This window comes from Mercenaria mercenaria, unplaced genomic scaffold (assembly GCF_021730395.1).
Source record: "Mercenaria mercenaria strain notata unplaced genomic scaffold, MADL_Memer_1 contig_5008, whole genome shotgun sequence".
NCBI classification, from domain to species: domain Eukaryota; kingdom Metazoa; phylum Mollusca; class Bivalvia; order Venerida; family Veneridae; genus Mercenaria; species Mercenaria mercenaria.
In genome coordinates, this window is record NW_026463286.1 from 41145 (window position 1) to 60634 (window position 19490).

The window sequence follows — 19490 nt, forward strand, 5'->3', positions numbered from 1 at the left end:
AAGTTGTGTTCATATATGTATGTCTATAGGCGTTGACTGAACTTAAACGGTTTATCAGCAGTATCTGTATATTTTTTTCCATTTTTACTTTTATAATGTAAGTGTCTCTTATATTTCCTTTCTAGAAAATGTTCCCATGATGTGTGATATTGTTTTTGAGAAATATCCTTGGTGGCTAAAAATTGAGATTCAAATATTGTTATTCTCATTGTCAACAGCGTTAATATGATTGAATTGATTTTCAAATCACTTGGCACAGTCATTAAACATTTTGATTTAATGTGTCTCATGCTAGATTCAAACAGCAGTCAGCCAAAAGGTCAAGGTCACAACAAGTGGTCAAAATTAATCACATAACGTTGCACAAATGTTCATCATAACAAAACGACATGTACAATGTACGACTGGGTCTGCCGGTGTAACATTAAATACTGACCCCGTTGAAAATAGACCCAAGACCCAAAGGGTATATTTTCAACGTTGATCAGTTTCATCGTCCATCAACTTCAATTTTCACCCAATTGAAATAAAACCTGGTATACATCAACAACATGAAGTGGACATGCACATATTGTACGAACGTTTATGGTTAATCATTTTGTCTGGAGTTATGTCCCTCTTTGGACAGGATTATTCAACTACATTGTTGTTTTTCTCCAGATTATCTTCAATTTAAATAAAACTTGTAAAGCATCATAAAAATTAAGTAAACCTAGGCATTTTTAGTTCAGTTATTTTAGTTATGTCCTTTTTTGACTTGATAAAATGATTGAATCAAGGGTTACATTACTGAATCGAGCATTTTCAATGGCTTTTACCAATAGCGTCGAAATCATTCTTGTTTCATTTGCAGCACAACTGTCTATGCATTATCGTGTATTGATGGTATCTACTTTTATTTCTGTAGACCTGCATGAATTTGTTACATTGCAAATAAAACAGTAACTATAAACTACTTAACGTTGTTTAAGAAATAATAAGTTCACAAACGTGGTTTATCGTAGAATAACCCGAGTTTTGAGTTCTTATGCGTAAGAATATATCACGAAGGCCGTAGGCCTGAGTGATATATTGTTTCGTATAAGAACGAAAAAGTCGGGTTATTCTACGATAAATCACACTTGGGAACTTATTATTTCGATTCTAACACGACATACTAGTATCAAAAGTGTTAGAAAATATAGTAACTACTTTTTACAACCGTACTACGCACCTGTATCGGATGACGTCATTGCACGCGAGTGGTTTATTGCAGAATAACCCGAGATAGATTTTGCTCTACATGTATGTAGGTTATTTTGCTGGTCATGTTAGAATGTCCCTTAATCTTTGTTTTACCGTTAATAGCACAATTATCCACTTAAGGAGTTGTCGGTAATTATGATAAATATTGCGACTTCGTGACTACTTCCAGACAATATTTGTTGTTAAAAGGGCTCAAGGAATATGTACAGAAACTCTAAAAGGTATTTGTTATGCAAACAAAAAAGTAATTTAATGATATTGGTTCTCCAGACTTATTCTGACATGTTTTCAAAGTTTTCTGACGTGAGCTCGGATTCCTTAAAAGCCGCTTGTCCAAATGTTTGAGCCGCGGTTTCAATATTTATATATATATTGCCCTTAAAAAGTTTGAGGAGTCTTTGATGTCGTTGTTAAGCCTCTTGACTCGCTACACCTAACCTGGTTGGTCCGAAACGCCATCTAGGATGTAGAAAATATTTCATACGAAGAAGCTATTCAACTGATTCGTGGAAAATCGTTAGTTATACCAAACTGCATATAATGTTCAGAGAGGCATCCAAACACAAAACTCAGTTGATGGGTATTGAATAAAAACGACTAGGAAAGTTTTGAAACAATTAAGTTTTTCAACGACTTTAGCGTACGTCACAATATGTGCCTTTGCTGTTGGTCTGTTTTTAGGCTGAAGCTGCAGCTTAATGAAGGCCGTTACTGACATAGTCACATTCTTTTAGCGTAATATTAGAGCTCCACCACGTTCGATTTGTGTAAAGACTCTTCAAAAATTCTTCAGGTAGACTAAAATTGACAATAACTAGTTTGATAGCATGATATTGTAGAATAGTTTGAAAAAAATAAAATTAGAATAAAGCAATGTTGTTAGATATAATTAAAATAGTTCTAGACTATATGATTTGAAAAATGCTATTGGATATATAACAGCAATCGAGAATGATCACTGGGATAAAGAACTCTCATTTAAAGTAAGCGGCATGAAGAGCTATCCTTTATTATATTTGGCGGGAAGGGGACACAATTTCTCCGTTTAATATTAATGTTCATAGTAACTAAAACGTAGTCCGTCATGTCAATAAAGGACGATGAAAACAATCGTTTGAAGCATTATAAAGTACATTTTAAGCGTAAATTGTAAGCATTTTAAAGACCAATGGGATAATTTAAATGGTGGCAGGAACTAGATACATGTCTTGTCAGTATATTAATACATATATAGTGGAATCCGCATGTATTTTGAAGCAGTCCTTGATTTTGAAAAATACGCGACGGAATTTGTTTTCAAATTGTTTACCGTAGGACTTAAAGAGTGGTAGTCGCAGTTTGACTATCTGGTCGTATACTTCGTTTCAAGACAAAGTCATTGGTGTATACTTTTTATAATTTTGTTTCGTAACAAACTGGCAAATCTAAAGTATTTATACCTACTATCTTTTCGATAGAATGAATCTCAAGGTCTACTGTAAACTGTGTTTGTATGCAATATCGAACAGTGTTCAGAACAAAACATGACAAGACTCAGTTTTATAAGCTCCATATGCTAGTAGGCTGAAGTCTACAGCGACCAAGTCCAGTGTTGATAAAGCACTATCAAATTAACTATTGAGAAAAACGTGTAGCATGAATGAATTAAGGACAGGTAAATTTGCTTTACACATTGTCATTAATTAAAAGTTATGATACACTTTTGTTCTTCGACAAAAAAGTTTCATTTTCGGAATCAGAAATATTGTTGTTTCCAAATAAAACGCCTTTCACGCTTAACGGATGAAAAGGTCTGGTCCCGTTTAAAGTCGGATGTAATTTCGAAATAGACCGGCATTTAACTTACTGCATTTGTTTCTGATTCTGGCATGTAATAGAAATAACGTCTATCGCCTGTGTACATCAGGCGTATACATGTACTGTGAATATTGTAATGGAGTACAGAGATGCAATGGTCATATGGTCCAGAATTAGTTTTAACATCACCAGCATGTAATAACAATTAAACAAATGGTTCTCATATACGGGATGTGTGTTGCATTTTAGTGTTACTTTGTAGAATTATACTCTCTCGTCTTTGAATTATACTCTAAGTCTGTGAGATCTGACGACATTGTGTAAAACTCTAGAATCCATAAAAATTGCACTGTCAACAGTAAAGTCACATACGAGTACATGAAACACGTTGCATAGCTGAGGCATAATATTTCGTTTCAAAATCCTCCTCCTTAAACATCTGTGATAGTTGTCTGCTGTGCTAGGTGTATTTACGGGTAATATTGGCCTTAGGGTTTTCAGTAACTATGCACATCGCCAAACTTGTTGCCAGCTTTAAACAGACTTTCATCCACAATACGATCTCTCGATAAAGAATCGAAAGGTCAGCATGTTTGTGCAAGTACCCGCAAATGTGTAACCTATCAATAAAGCCGTTTTCGCTTCTCATTTCTTATTTTGGTATCTGTGTAGTTTTTACTTTCATTTTGTCAACTCTGAAAACGCATTGCAACATCAGCAATTCATCAGGTTGAACGAGTTTCAATTTTCTATACATTTCAATGCGGGTGGAACTAGTAACAATGATCTGTGTTCAACGTCGCTTGTTTAGTTCATCTTTTAATTATTCGGTGGAATGTTATAGGTACTTGAAAACATACCAAATGAGCAAATGCATCATGTTCTTCTAGAACCATTTAAAAAGACAGAAAATCATGCAATGATTATATATCATATTTTCATCGCATGTCTACAAACAACACAATGCATTAATACAAAAACACATATTTTTGGACGAAATCATTGATTAGTTCAACACGATTTATTCCTCTTGTTATGCACATAGAGCAGTTTATCATTTATAACCAGACCACTGACTGGTTATTATTGTATCATGCCATAGTATTCATGCCCTGTGTAATTCCTTTACACTTTTTTTGCGGCATGGAATTTGTGACGGTTAAACTCGAGTTGCCCAAAATATATATATTCTGTTCGACTGGTATATGGCGATCAAAGAAGAGCGTTGCCATAAGTTGGAATATGTTTCAAACTATCAAGCGGTATTTACAATGACTGGGAATAGCATTCACTTTCGAACGATTATCCAAGAGTACTTTTCTCCGCGTTTCCTACGTATGTTTGCAAATTTGCATTGTTTCCCGGAAACCGAAATAAGTTATTTTATCTCATAGACTGAATAGCGTATTTTGAGTATAATTTTTATGCGATTTAAGGAGGTAGGTTACATTGTTACCAGGGTTAATTCAAATTAGTGAAACCACAGCAATTTTTTGTATTTTGTGTATTTTAATGTTTTAACTGCTTAAATCTCAATTTCGTTTATCTCTGGCCCTTCATGTACAATTTTTATACAGGTTTGAAGAACATTACCCTATAAAGGTGTTTTACGTATATAGAAATAAGAAGGAAAATACGTATATTTAACAGTTTTCAGTGTATATTGGTTTCATTGTTATCCTTAGAAGTCTGCATAATTAATAATTTTACTAGTATGCGCGTTAGCTTTCTAATATAAGCTTAAAGTGTATATGTCGCGGGGCTCGTGTTTCCATGGTAACGCATTTTCTCTCATTTTTAAACAACTATGTATGAAAACAGGTTTTTCGACGGGTTCAGTGCCATTCTGTTAATGACCAACATGGAATATTTGGGTAATATTATTAGCAAAATACCAAGCACTTTACATGGTACCCTATTTTTCTTACAGTTTACAGTAACAATGGCAACAGAGATGTTTAAAATATCTTGCTTTTTATCAAAATTTCTTATGAAAAATATGAAATAAGATTATATTTCTTGTTAATGTTGCTTTACAAACATTTTATTTCTAAGTAAGGAATATTTTCGTGTTATTTGCATATATTTAAACAAATTTCACAGCTTAAAATACTTACAGCAGTACCCCTCGTCTGACATTTTTTATGGAAAATCGTTCTGCATGCTGCTATTATTATTATAGATATTGTTGAAATGCAAATAAAGAAGTCGAAGCTGTGTTCCTTAAATATTCCAGTGTCAACGCTTTTGAATTTTACATTTAGATATATAGGTCACGGGCTTCGTTTCCATGGTAACATCAATTGTATTCAAGAAACCACAATTTTTTACTGAAATCTGAACAATTTTAGAGCTTAGTTTTAATATATAAGTAATAATTCAAGGGAAACTGAAAAATAGGTATTACAAATCAAACTGCCCAATTTTTATTTGAAAATGGCCGTATTAAGTAGGGCTGTCATCGATAGAATCGATATCGATGTATCAACGATATTTTTTTGTCGATCGATTATCGATTCCCATTTTCAAAAATCGGCATTTTACAGAGAGAAAAAACTACTCAAATAAACACTCAGACCCTAAAAAACAACTAAAGTTCACAAAGTTGTAAATTTGGATAAATGCAAAAAAGGAGTGAAGGCAAAATAAAAATGAAAGATGTTATTAATTTTTATGTATTTCTTTTATTTCATAAATACAAATACAACACAATCAAACAGAAATATGGAAAGTAGACAATAAAACTTAAAATAGCATTTACAGGAAGGTATATAGTATGCATATGAACAAATAGGTTGTTAATCTAACTTAATAATCAGTATATCGATTTATTATATACCTATATAAATTCTGTAAAAAAATCGGCTTGTAGTTCACAATTAAATATGAACAGGCAGACAAAAATTCCGTATTGTACCTTTTAAATTCCGTATTGTACCTTCCGTATTGTATGCTGCCGGACTATTTTCATAAATATGCATGACCCGACACATTTCTATTAATAGCGCACATAAAAACTTCACTAAGTTCCATTTAATATCGATAAACATTAAAGATTTCGTTCAAGAACAAAACAAGAACCAAAATGGTAAAGGTATATAATAAAAGGGTCACTATAACAGTAGCTAGATCTGGGACTTTGTATTCGGCTCTCGTGGATTTTGCAAGGTCGAATCACAGTCGGCGCTTGCGCGCCTCGTGAGATCCGATCTGGCAAAATCCACTCGAGCCGAATACTGCACCCCAGATCAATCTACTGTTATAATAACCCTATTGTATCGTCGATATTTGTCTTCTGATATATTGGTATCGTCGATACGCCTAAGACCCAATCAATGACAGCCCTAGTATTAAGTAACCTTTCACCCAGCTATATTCCCAATAACATTGGTAACCATCATCCATTTTCTTACATTCCGCATAACATTTCAATATAACTACATAAAAGAAGCAAAATATTGATTATTACTGAGAGCGAAAGACGCATAAAAAATATTTCAGCAAATAATAGCTGTTTAAAAATAGTTCAAATAAAGAAAATGCACAGAGTTACGTACTTTCAAAATAAAAGCTATTTATTTTGCGCGGTAACTGACACGTAACGTAAAGACGTCAATGACGTCTTTTTAAAGCAACAATGTTTTGATGCGTTTCTGCGGCAATTTATTCATTATTTCTGCATTGTTGAACCTAGTCTGTGTTCAGACCGTATGTTTTGTTCATAGGAGATAACTTCTGAGGCTATTCAAATTTTGTATAATTATGTCCCTTTTCCTCTCAAAACATAATCAGAGCCAAGACTGTGTATATAAAAAAAAAGATTATCTAGTCGGTAGCCAGACTAGGTTGAACCATTAAGCATGAAATCGGAGACAGTTTCAAGATTTTTTTTCTGAAGAATGCATATACAAACACATTTAGTTTGTCGTCAACGTCGTCGTAAATCGTCACATTAGTTTCCGGTTGGGCATGCGCACATACAAATATTAAGGTAACCAACCTCCTTAAGTACTCTGCCCCTGAAACCGAAGTATGATGAGCATTTAGGGTCTGTGAAAGTAAATATTTCATCGCATAGAAAGGAACGTAGCTTTTTTATTTTCCTCATTAAATATAAACCAAAAATCCTTAAAAATATACCGAATAGGGCGTCCTGATAGTACTTGTGTTGTATTTAAATCATGATGATCCAGAATTATATACACCTATATTGTACTTCTGGATTGCAGAGTGAATACATCGTCTACACAAGACAAAATTCAACAATATAAATTCTTAAAATGTGTTGTTAAAATGGCGTCGCGTCGATTTCAAGCCCTTAAGAACCATTACAGGGAATCATATATAGATCCGGATTTTTCATAAAGTGTCGGTCTTGTTTGCATCTTTAAGAATGTGATAAACAGAAGATTCATTTATTTTTACCAAATAATATAAAATGAAAAAATGTCTGATTTCAGTGTGATATTGAAATATATTGTCATTGATAAGTCAATCAATTCAATAGTTTTACTTAATTGCATCCATAATTGATATCACACTAAAACAAAAATGTTCTTATATAACTCACAACAATTTTGATAACATTTACACTAAAACTGATCAACCTTCAGAATCAATATAATATATTTGCTTTTGTAATTTCACAGTAATACAATGATATTTATAGTCACTTAAGCTTTTTTACATCAATACCAGAGCTTTCCACTTCATATTGCTGAAACGCTGCATTTGGCCGATCGCAATACAGAATTAGTTTTAGTATCTACAGTTGTTTAATACCATGACCTATAAATATTTGAGTAGTTATAAACTGAACCACTCATTCTCCAATACCATTTTATCAGTGTGTGGGGTGCATGTGACCGGAAATGATTCGTAACACGGATAAAATGATGGTCGAAAGCCAAATTTGTCATTAACCTCGCATTTTACGTAACCACTTTTATCAGGCATAGCACAGGCTAAGCAGACACAGAAAACAAATCTTTCCGTCTATATATCTCCCTACTTTATAGCTTTGCTAGTTCCTAGATTACCTTGAGGTGTTGAGCGAGTCGATAACTTTTTCCAAATATAATGTTACGCTGCTTTACAAGTATTGTAAATAATTTATTAAAAATAAAGATTTAAAAAAAGAGCTGTTCAAGATATTGCCGATATATGATTTTATTTTTTTTGTTGCAAAATTACATAATGTTTGTAAATATTTTGATGTTACGTTTTTAAACAAAAAAAATAAACATGTTAATTTTTCTGATTAAGAAAGATGATACTTCACAACGTTTCTTTTAATGCATTCTTCAATAATGCAATTTATATTAATTTATATGATTTTATATTCACTGGCCGTTTGTATTTTACAGGAACTTTGCTTTCAACAAAAATGTCCAAAGTGTACAAATTAGATGAAGATACAGGACGCCACTTGCAGTTTGTGTAGTAGTTCTTGTTCAAAATCACGCAATACATGCAATATGAAACAAAGAAGGTTGAATATTATACCAATTTATTTGGATGGACATTTTGACCAATATAAATACTGTGAAGCACATACATATAAATCAGTCAAAGATGTAATATCATACAGTCAAAAATGCACAATCATAGCAGTCAATGACACAGTCAAAAATGCAATAATATACAGTCAAAAATGCAAAATCATACCTGTCAATGACACAGTCAAAAATGCAATAATATACAGTCAAAAATGCAAAATCATACCTGTCAATGACACCGTCAAAAATGCAACAATATACAGTCAAAAATGCAAAATCATACCTCTCAATGACACAGTCAAAAATGCAATAATATACAGTCAAAATGCTATAACATACCAGTCAATAACAAAGTCAAAGATGCAATAATATTCTGTCAGAAATGCAATAACATACTAGTCAATAACACAGTCAAAAATGCAATAACATACAGTTAAAAATGCAAAATTATAGCAGTCAATAAAACAGTAAAAAATGCAACAATATACAGTCAAAAATGCAAAATCATACCTGTCAATGACACAGTCAAAAATACAATAATATACAGTCAAAATGCTATAACATACCAGTCAATAACAAAGTCAAAGATGCAATAATATTCAGTCAAAAATGCAATAACATACCAGTCAATAACACAACGAAAGACGCAACAATAAACAGTCAAACTGCAAAATCATACCTGTCAATGACACAGTCAAAAATGAAATAATATAGTCAAAATGCTATAACATATAGGTCAATAACAAAGTCAAAGATGCAACAACATACAGTCAAAAATGCAATATCATGCCAGTCAATAACACAGTAAAAACTGCATTAATATACAGTAAAAATGCAAAATCATACCTGTCAATGACACAGTAAAAAATGCAAAAATATACAGTCAAAATGCTATAACATACCAGTCAAGAACAAAGTCAAAGATGCAATAACATACCAGTCAAAAATGCAAAATCATGCCAGTCAATAACACAGTAAAAGTTGCAATAATATAAAGCCAAAATGCAACACAGTCAAAAATGTAATAATATATAGTCAAAACGTAATAACATACCAGTTAATAACACAGTCAAAGATGCAATAATATTCAGTCAAAAATGCAATAACATACCAGTCAATAACACAACGAAAGACGCAACAATAAACAGTCAAACTGCAAAATCATACCTGTCAATGACACAGTCAAAAATGAAATAATATACAGTCAAAATGCTATAACATATAGGTCAATAACAAAGTCAAAGATGCAACAACATACAGTCAAAAATGCAATATCATGCCAGTCAATAACACAGTAAAAACTGCATTAATATACAGTAAAAATGCAAAATCATACCTGTCAATGACACAGTAAAAAATGCAAAAATATACAGTCAAAATGCTATAACATACCAGTCAAGAACAAAGTCAAAGATGCAATAACATACCAGTCAAAAATGCAAAATCATGCCAGTCAATAACACAGTAAAAGTTGCAATAATATAAAGCCAAAATGCAACACAGTCAAAAATGTAATAATATATAGTCAAAACGTAATAACATACCAGTTAATAACACAGTCAAAGATGCAATAATATTCAGTCAAAAATGCAATAACATACCAGTCAATAACACAGTCAAAGATGCATTAACATACAGTCAAAAATGCAAATTCATAGCAGTCTATAACACAGTAAAAGATTCAATAATATACAGTCAAAAATGCAAAATCATACCAGTCAATAACAAAGTCAAAGATGCAATAATATACAGTCAAAAATGCAAAAACATACCCGTCAATTACACAGTAAAAGATGCAATAATATTCAGTCAAAAATGCAATACCATACCAGTCAATAAGACAGACAAAGATGCAACAACATACAGTCAAAAATGCAATATCATGCCAGTCAATAACACAGCAAAAGCTGTATTAATATATAGTCAAAATGCAATAACATACCAGTCAATAACACAGACAAAGTTGCAATAAAATAAAGTCAAAATGCAACACAGTCAAAGATGCAATAATATATAATCAAAACGTAATAACATACCAGTCAATAACACAGACAAAGATGAAATAATACAGTCAAAAATGTAAAATCATACTAGTCAATAACACCATCAAAGATGCAATAAAATACAGTCAAAAAATAATATATAAATCAATAACACAGACATAAATGCAATAGCATATCAGCCAATAACACACAGTCGATAACATGAAGTCAAAGATACAATAATATACAGTCAAAACTGCAATAACATAGAAGTCAATAATACCGCCAAAAATGCAATTATACTATATAGTCAAAAATGCAATAACATACCAGTCAATAACAAACAGTCAAATATGGAATAGTATACAGTCAAAGATGCAATAACATAAAAGTAAAAGATACATTCAAAGAGGCAATAATACAGTCAAAGATGCAATAATACGGTCCAAGATGCAACAGTATACAGTCAAAAATGCAATAACATGCCAGTCAATAACAAACAGTCAAAGATGCAATATTATACAGTCAAACTGCAATCTGATAGATGTCAAAAATACAGTCATAGATGCAAATATATATAGTCAAAATTGCAGTAACATTCAAGTCAATATCATATACAGTACAATCGCGATCCTACGAAAAGCCAAGGGACCGGCCGTTTTTTTTCGTAATATCGCATTTTCGTTCGAGCGCAGCATATGAAATTTCGCTACACAGCACCTTGATATCTACACGTTGTAACCCGTGATATTTAAACATGTTATTTTCGTATCGGAGTATATGTACATGTATACAAATTTTATATGTACATCTGGGTCTACTACAAATCTTATTCGAATCTGAAATGTAAAATGGGTTGTTTTTCTTCACTTTTTATTCAATGTAAGGACTTAAATATTTTTATCTGTTTTATCTAGTGATTGTTTTAGACGTATAGATATCGAAACAAGTGTGACTGATATGCCATCCGATCTGATAGTTAGAGAAGAAAAAAATAACCACTAACACAGTGTATGTGTTTCGAATTCTAAATTACTAAGTTTTCACACTTTAATTACTGTTTACGCCAAGCTAATTGATCGTGACACTTTCCACTGTAAAGTGTTTTTCACGCCATTATGGAAGGTGTAAAAACTTAGACGATACATGTATTCGTAAAATCGCAACTAAAACAAATTGAAAACAGGCTTTAAGGGCATAAAAATACATTCGTAGGAGCGCATTTTTCGTAAAATTGCATTTTCGTAAAACCGCGACTTTGTAACATAGAAATAAGAAGGAAAGCAGCCGGGACCACAACACCTTTTCTAAGTATAACGATATTTCGTTAAATTGCGATTCGTAGCATCGCGAATGCACTGTAGTCAAAAAGGAAAAAAATATATTTAGGCAATCACAAACCATCGACTAATTGGAGACAACGAGGTAAATTACTTTTATTTTTGATTTAACAACCTTTGACAATAAGAATGAAACGTATTAAAGCTTCATCTACTAAGTGTCATATATCTATTATGATTTTAGCATAGACCCTCATTATATCAAAATTTATATGATCATTTTATATGTCCAACTTTTTCAAATCAACGTAGCAAAAATCAAGTTTTATTATTTGCTGAATTTTCTGAATATAAACATGTTTTGAAAGTCATATCTACATTGTATAAAATATTTGATCTAAGTGTAGAACTACCTTACCGTAAATCTAAACAATAAAAGACAAGGAGTAAAACAACAACAACGAACTACACAGTAGAGCTGATTGTGCATGATTGCATTTGCTTCCATTTCTTTGAAAGACAGACATAGATGTTTTTATGAAGAGGTAAAAGGCTGTTAATTAAAATATGTCGAGAATTCATAGAAAAACTCTTAAAGCGCTAGTTATGGGGATGTAAATTTGTAAACTAGAATTATAATAAATACTGGCTTCTGAAAAATTAAACACACGGATTTAAACTTAATTAAGAGGTAAATTTACAATAGAAAACCGATGACTTTTCATGAAAGGTATTTTCATTTAGACGAAAATGATTGAATTTTACAAACATATTATCAATTATCATGATGCTTACCTTTTTCAATTCGGTAAGCACACTATATTACTACCGTATCATGTTATCAGGTTTATCCTGTCCTGGAGATTTAAAATAATATTCTGCATTCAGATGTATCTTAACTGCTTAGTTTATGAAAGATAAAAGGTAAGGGTAGATTTCCCGGAAACGCAGAGCACCCAAACACAGCCATAGAGCCATAGAAACTCAATCAAAATCTGACTCAGTTAACACTTATTACCACTTCATATAGAGATATTTTGTATGAAGTTTTACATAATTTATCAATTCAATAAAGTAAAAATTAAACATTTCAAAATATCAGTGAAACATACTTTTCATGTAGCCACATATTTGTCTTCATAATCTCACAAACTAAATTATACATTTTTTCCCCTGAAATAACACTTATATGCCAAAATCCAAGGTTTAAGTGTCTATATCATTGGTTGAATTTCAAAAGAATCTCTCCAATTCTGACAACATATTCGTTCGCAGAAAGTCGACCTCCTATAAAATAAAGAACATTGTTTAATACTGAATCACATAAATTTCACTGATCTTTTTACTGCGACAGTCACGCATTAAAATGTTTCAACTGTACGTCATAATCATACACTTTAAACTGAAAATCTTGAGCACACCCTTAAAACCTTCTTCAATAGCTGATTCTACTTTAGAAATGATAGAAACGAATGCATTATAATGTTCTACCTAATATACAGCTTTGGTTCAGTCCTCATTTCTAAATATTTATCTACTGACTGAACAATCATTCATTAAATTAACTACATTATTTGTAGGATCGAAACATAACCTGATGGAACCAATGTGTGATTTGGTTCCCTTAAGACCACAGTACGCTCATACTGCTGATATGTAGATCTGGTCAGTACTGGCAAGTCTGTTGTTCTGCAGACGACAGTAAGCTCGAGATCTACAAAATGAAAAAAATCACTGAGGTGCAACTAACTTTAGCTGCATAAGAGGTGAGACAGTCTCTCCGCGTTGTAACATTCAATGCTGGACAACATTATGTGAGAACTAAATTTTTAGCAGCGCCTTAAAGACAGCAAATCTCTCGCACACAAGTTACAATTTTGATTATGTCGCATTCTTTTGAGAAAAAAATACGTACTACTACTTTCCTTTTCAGTTTTCAGATTCATTTAAACAATAACATGTTATCTTAAAACATTTCTTGGCTTGCTTGTTCTTTAGGCTGATTAAGATGCCCACTGACATGCCTTGTATTTGTAATGTTCAAATTTAACCCAGTTGTTAAATCAGGTACACTGCAAAGATGATAATTATTCAGTTTTTCGAAACACCCTTAAATGGAGAACACTATACCAGGCTAATAAAAGGAATACTTATGTGAACCCTTCATAGCACACTTCACACCTTTAAACGGTCTTTGGAAAGAAATACAGATGAACTTGATAATCCTGACTTTTTTGGACATGGGAAAATATACATAACAATAACAATAATAATAACCTTAAGGAAACATTGTGCCGATGATGACATATCTTGCTGTAATTGTTGCTGAAACTGTTGTGGTTTAACGAATCGTTTATACTCGACAAAACTGGAAAGAATGTATTATGGACAATCACAAAAAGCAACATTTTATGACTCTTTTTAGGTTTCGTACATTGTCTTTAAAAAACAAAAAGACCCACAGAGTTAGATCTCTATTAGAATTATATTTTTATGAAATTGAATAATTACCCACTTTGATATGGAGGTATTAAAAAGGCAGACTATTTCTTCTGCTTTCAATACAATTTCTAATTCTGTATTTCATAGATATTGGAACATTTTAGCAATCTGAACCAAGAGGCAAGTTTAAAAATGGTGTGTAGCTTCCGAATTCATTTTTACCCAAACTTGTTTGCGCAACCAAGATAAGTAAAAGAAGGTAATAATAATTTTACAAATTAGTAATTCTATACTGCTGTCAAAGCAAATCTTTGACAAATATAATACAATATTTCTTATATTCATATCATTCCTTAGGCAATGTATGTTTCTGAATATATATTGTTTGCTAAAATACCTTGGCTGGGCAAACAGGATACAAAAATTAAATCTTAAACCTACATGTAAATGTTAATGATCATTTGTTAAAGTTTCGAACAAACCCTTAACTTGTCAAAAGCGGCTCATTCCCACATTTTGGCGAAAAATATTTTCTCTCCAAAGGCCATAAGAGAGTGACCAATGTTATAAACTTGTTGAAATATGACTTTTTGCAAGATGTCCTAAAAATTACCAAAGATGTTGTGCAAAAGGGGGTAAACTGTTGCGACGCTTTTGAAATAATAAAAAAAAACAGCATTTTCCTTGCCTTAACACCAATATCAAACACTTATTTTATTCTTTATTTTCATTTTTCATTATCATATATACATCCTAAACTTGATGGAAATGAACATTTTACACCAACTGCCGGCGTGTAGCTTTTAAAAGACGATACCTGAGTGAGTAATACTTTGCTTCAATTATTTTAAAGTCCAGAAGCCAGTTATACATTGCATGCATATTTAAACAAAACTAACCTGGGTCTCTTGGAGTGGGCCTGCAATTGTTCCACTGTTCATTTACTACGGCAGTCGCTGCTGGTCCTGAAAAAGTACATTCATATTTAGATTCAGATTGCCAAACTACGATTACAATAATAATAATATTCGATAACGAAAGAGAACATTCTTCAGGACCAAACATTCAGAACCAAACATTCTATCTCTGTAAAAGGAAACTGAAACATGAAAGCATTATAAAGATAAAGTATAAAAGTATCATCCTTCTTTTTTCAACTGTAGCCGATTTCAATACATGTGCAAACGTTAAATTATGCCTTATCCCCCATTTGATAGAAACATACAATGTATATTTGCTTGAAATAATCAAGACTATGATTTGCTTAAAGCAATATTGCACTACCAATTTCTAGTCTTATATTTTAGCCAATGGGCATGCAATTTGGGTTCAAGCAAACTAATTCAAAGAGGAAGGACGAGAGATTCTTGAACCTAGATAAAACTTGTTGACCATGAGTAAGGCCAACAATCAATAAATCTACTAATGTTTAATGAGAACACCTTGTAAAGGTATGAGTTAATATCAGAACTGTATCACTGAATTAGAATATTTTTGTTTGCGGTCAACTATTCGGGGGCGATGAAAGATTTTTGACCCAAATTGTACTTCATACTATAATCGCTTGACATTAGCGTATGAATTGTAAAAACGAATAAGAACTTTGTTAAATCGTTACATATTACTTCCTTGATACTGACATATTAGTTTGATTGATTTTAATCTATTTGATTTGTTTAACTCACTTGTGATTTAAATTATTTTGGATAAAAATGTTTTCTCTGCTTTCAGCATTTTTTTTTCTCTCGGTTTGTGTTTGCAACCCACGAAAGTATAAGTTTGTATTCCTGATTTCTTTCTTTACCTTCACCTCGGTTTAACTGTTCATATATAATCACAGTTGTTATGGCAGATCGAGGTATTATCAAAATCCTTACACCTTTGACTTATTTCTTTGCTTTAATAACTTTCTGCAATGACAGAACGATCATTCGTTACATAACTGTGAAATTGTACTCTCTAATTTCTACAAATAAAATGTTTATATTTTCTTTTTTATTTTATTAAGAAAGCATATATAGGAGTTCACATTTATGGAAAGATCTTTCAATCGTTACACAAATAAAACAAAAGTGACTATTGAGCTTACGCTTGCAAAAAGATAAAGGCAACTAAAGGGAAAATGTAAGCACGGAAGGAAGAACAGCCAGATGTACACATCAAATCATTATCCTTTTGCCTTCGGTGGAGAATAATAAAATATCTTTACCCATCATCAATATTTGAACAAGACTTACAAGATGGAATTTAACTCCCTGTTACCTAAAATTATACTGCAAAATATACTGTGTTACCTGCTTTAAGGTACCGTATCACTGATGTGTACAACAAACTCATGGAACTAAATCGTCTTATACAGGTAGTCAACGTATTTACGTATTTAACCTCGCAAAAATTGAAAATTTGTCATACTACTTTGACATTTCTCGGTCATGTTGTGTGACATAGACAAGTAAAACCTATACATTCATGTAGAAACTATGGTCAAAGATATCCCTAGATATTATGTGTCTACTTCTTCCGCAACGGACGGACGGACGAATTCACGTAAGAAAGAACCAAACTTATCACCATGACGAATGTCAAAAATTGCTGAAATTCTTAATGCTTAATAAATAGTGCAAGTATTTTTTTTGCCGAACGTTTGACAAAACTGTTCAATTAGTTGTAGATGCTGGTGAATTTGGGTGCATGTAAGAATTGTCGGAAGTAATGTCTTTGATTGATTTTCATACTCGGCTTAAAAACAGATGTAGAATCCTGAAGGGCGATCCTTTTAAAAACTTCTAATAGATTTTTCTAAATTTGAATATGAACACTAATAACTTTCTTTATAAATGACCAGTGGAAAATTATTTCTTGCATGCCGTACAGGATTTTTCCATGTTTTTGCCTGTGCGTGCTGCTAAAACTCGTGTTACCCCCTTGGGTATAAGATGACTCATGTGCTGAAATTTATGAATGACTGTGTAAATTCAAAGCTACTATGATAAAATATGCTTAAATGTAAAGTATTAATTTCATATTATTTCTTCTGTTCAATGAAATGTAATACAAGAATCTATCATAAGTTGAAGGTGCAGATGGAAACATCTGGGTCTTGGGGAACTATTTAGTGCTAACTCGGCACAGTCACGCTATTGCTTAAACAGTTGAAACTACCAGATATTTCCACCCTCACCCCAGACCTTCGGATGATTATTATATTCATATTCAACAAACACACCCGGACTTCCGTATTGGCGTGTTCATCATAGATCCTTTAATGTACAGGGCACTGACAGACAGACATTAAAACAAAACAAAATAATACTTCTAAAGTGAGCGATTTTATTGCTTAAGTTTTTGATGTAATAATAAAGGCCATACTGATCTGTACCTTGAAAATAATTTCAGACGTATACTGAAAGTGTCACGGTACGGACTTGGTCACGTTAGGGAAGAAGATGTGTCAGGCAGCCGGTTTGCTCATTCGGTAGAGCACTTTGCCCTGTAAGCGAGGGGTTCCGGGTTCGAGCCCCGGACTGACTGCACATTTTTCTCACCCTGTGACATATGGCGCCCAACATGGGACCGTGGCATTACACTGGTTAGTCTCCGACGCCAGTAATTGCTTATATAATAAAGTACCCGCTGAAATTCGAGGACGAATTTCAAAATGGTGGGGAAATATTCACGGTATAGAACTTGAATATTAAAACGGGGAGAAAGTGTGTAGGCGGCCGGGTAGCTCAGTCGGTAGGGCATCGGAACGGTATTCCGAGGCCCCGGGTTCGAGTCCCGGTCTGGCTGCACATTTTTCTCACCCTGTGGCATATGGCGCCCAACATGGGACCGTGGCATGCTTGATTGGTCAGTCTTACGACGCATGTAATATTATGTACCTCTGGAACTCGAGGACGAGTTTCCAATTTGTGGGGGTGTATGTCACGGTACGGACTTGGTCACGTTAGGGGAGAAGATGTGTCAGGCAGCCGGTCAGCTGATTTGTTAGAGCACTCGCCCGTTAAGCGAGGGGTCCCGGGTTCGAGCCCCGGACTGACTTCACATTATTCTCACCCTGTAACAAAATGTAGGAAACATTCAGCATGATTGCAATAACTAGAATTTTAGCACATATTTATAGTGGATTATTTAAATATAGATGTTATGTTTCACTATTTAGATAGATAGCTAGATCAATAGATAGATAGATCTTGCTTCTTTTTTTTTCTGGATTTAACGTCGCACCGACACATGGACTCAGTTTTACCTATATGGAATGAAAAACGCATTATCCTCTCGTTCGGAATAAATATAAAAAATAAAAATAAAAAGTATTTGGGAACCTTATCAAAATATTCTAAAATAAGACAAAGATAAATAAATCCTAAAAACAAACACAACAACATGAAAGATGTACTGTTCTATGTTAACATGTCTGTCCGTCCGTCCGTCGGCCGGCGGGGTTAACATTATGTTCTAAAGACATCTCATCTGAAATCAGGTTGAACTTGTTGAAACTCATTATGGATTTTTCAAGGTAGTATTCTTTTAAAGGTTTTCAAAGAAATTCAGTCCATTCCATGGTAACCAGAAAATTAAAACATATCAAAAGATAATAGGTAAGGGTAGATTTCTCAGAAGCACAGAACACCAAAAACACAGCCCCAGAGCCACGCATTTGCTTAGTAGGCCCACAACAAAAAGAAGCTGTAATGGAAAAATATTTCAGACGGGTTGCTTCAAATATCCAATAAGTACATATTAATTTATGCTAAATATTGATGGAGGGGAAGGAAATGGTAAGGGGCGAAATGGGGTCGGGGGTGGTGGGGGGAGGAATCCGAAGGGGAAAGTTGAACAAGGACGAATATACAAGGGAATGCCATGTTCTTTCAAAGATAAACACACAACTACGATCAACTGAATAACATAGAAAAACGAACAAGCATTACATAAGAAAACAGTAGTATAGACTCACAAGCATACAAACGCACCCACACAAGTAGGAAAAAGCAATCAAGTACCGTCTTAGGATTCGGCTGCCAAAACAAAGTGGAGCCAAGAAACTTACTAAAAGTAAAGGGGGAGGGGATGCAAAAAGTGGCGTAAATGCAAGGGAAAGGAGAGGGCAACAGCGGGAGTGAGGCGGAGGAAAAACGCTTACAACAAACAAGAAAACATACGCAACATACAATACAAGACAGACAAAACAACAAGTTGAAAATAGGGGCACCGCCAGTAACCTACATAAAGGAAACTGG

General features: G+C 33.2%; 1 long non-coding RNA gene across 1 annotated transcript; it reads right to left on the reverse strand.

Moving 5' to 3' along the window:
• Window positions 1-8534: 8534 nt before the first annotated feature.
• Window positions 8535-15214, reverse strand: LOC128554397 (uncharacterized). The gene is made up of 3 exons (XR_008369598.1): window positions 15144-15214; window positions 13397-13516; window positions 8535-13089 (listed from the first exon to the last, which is right to left on the reverse strand). It is a non-coding gene; the product is annotated as an uncharacterized LOC128554397 (long non-coding RNA).
• Window positions 15215-19490: the final 4276 nt, after the last annotated feature.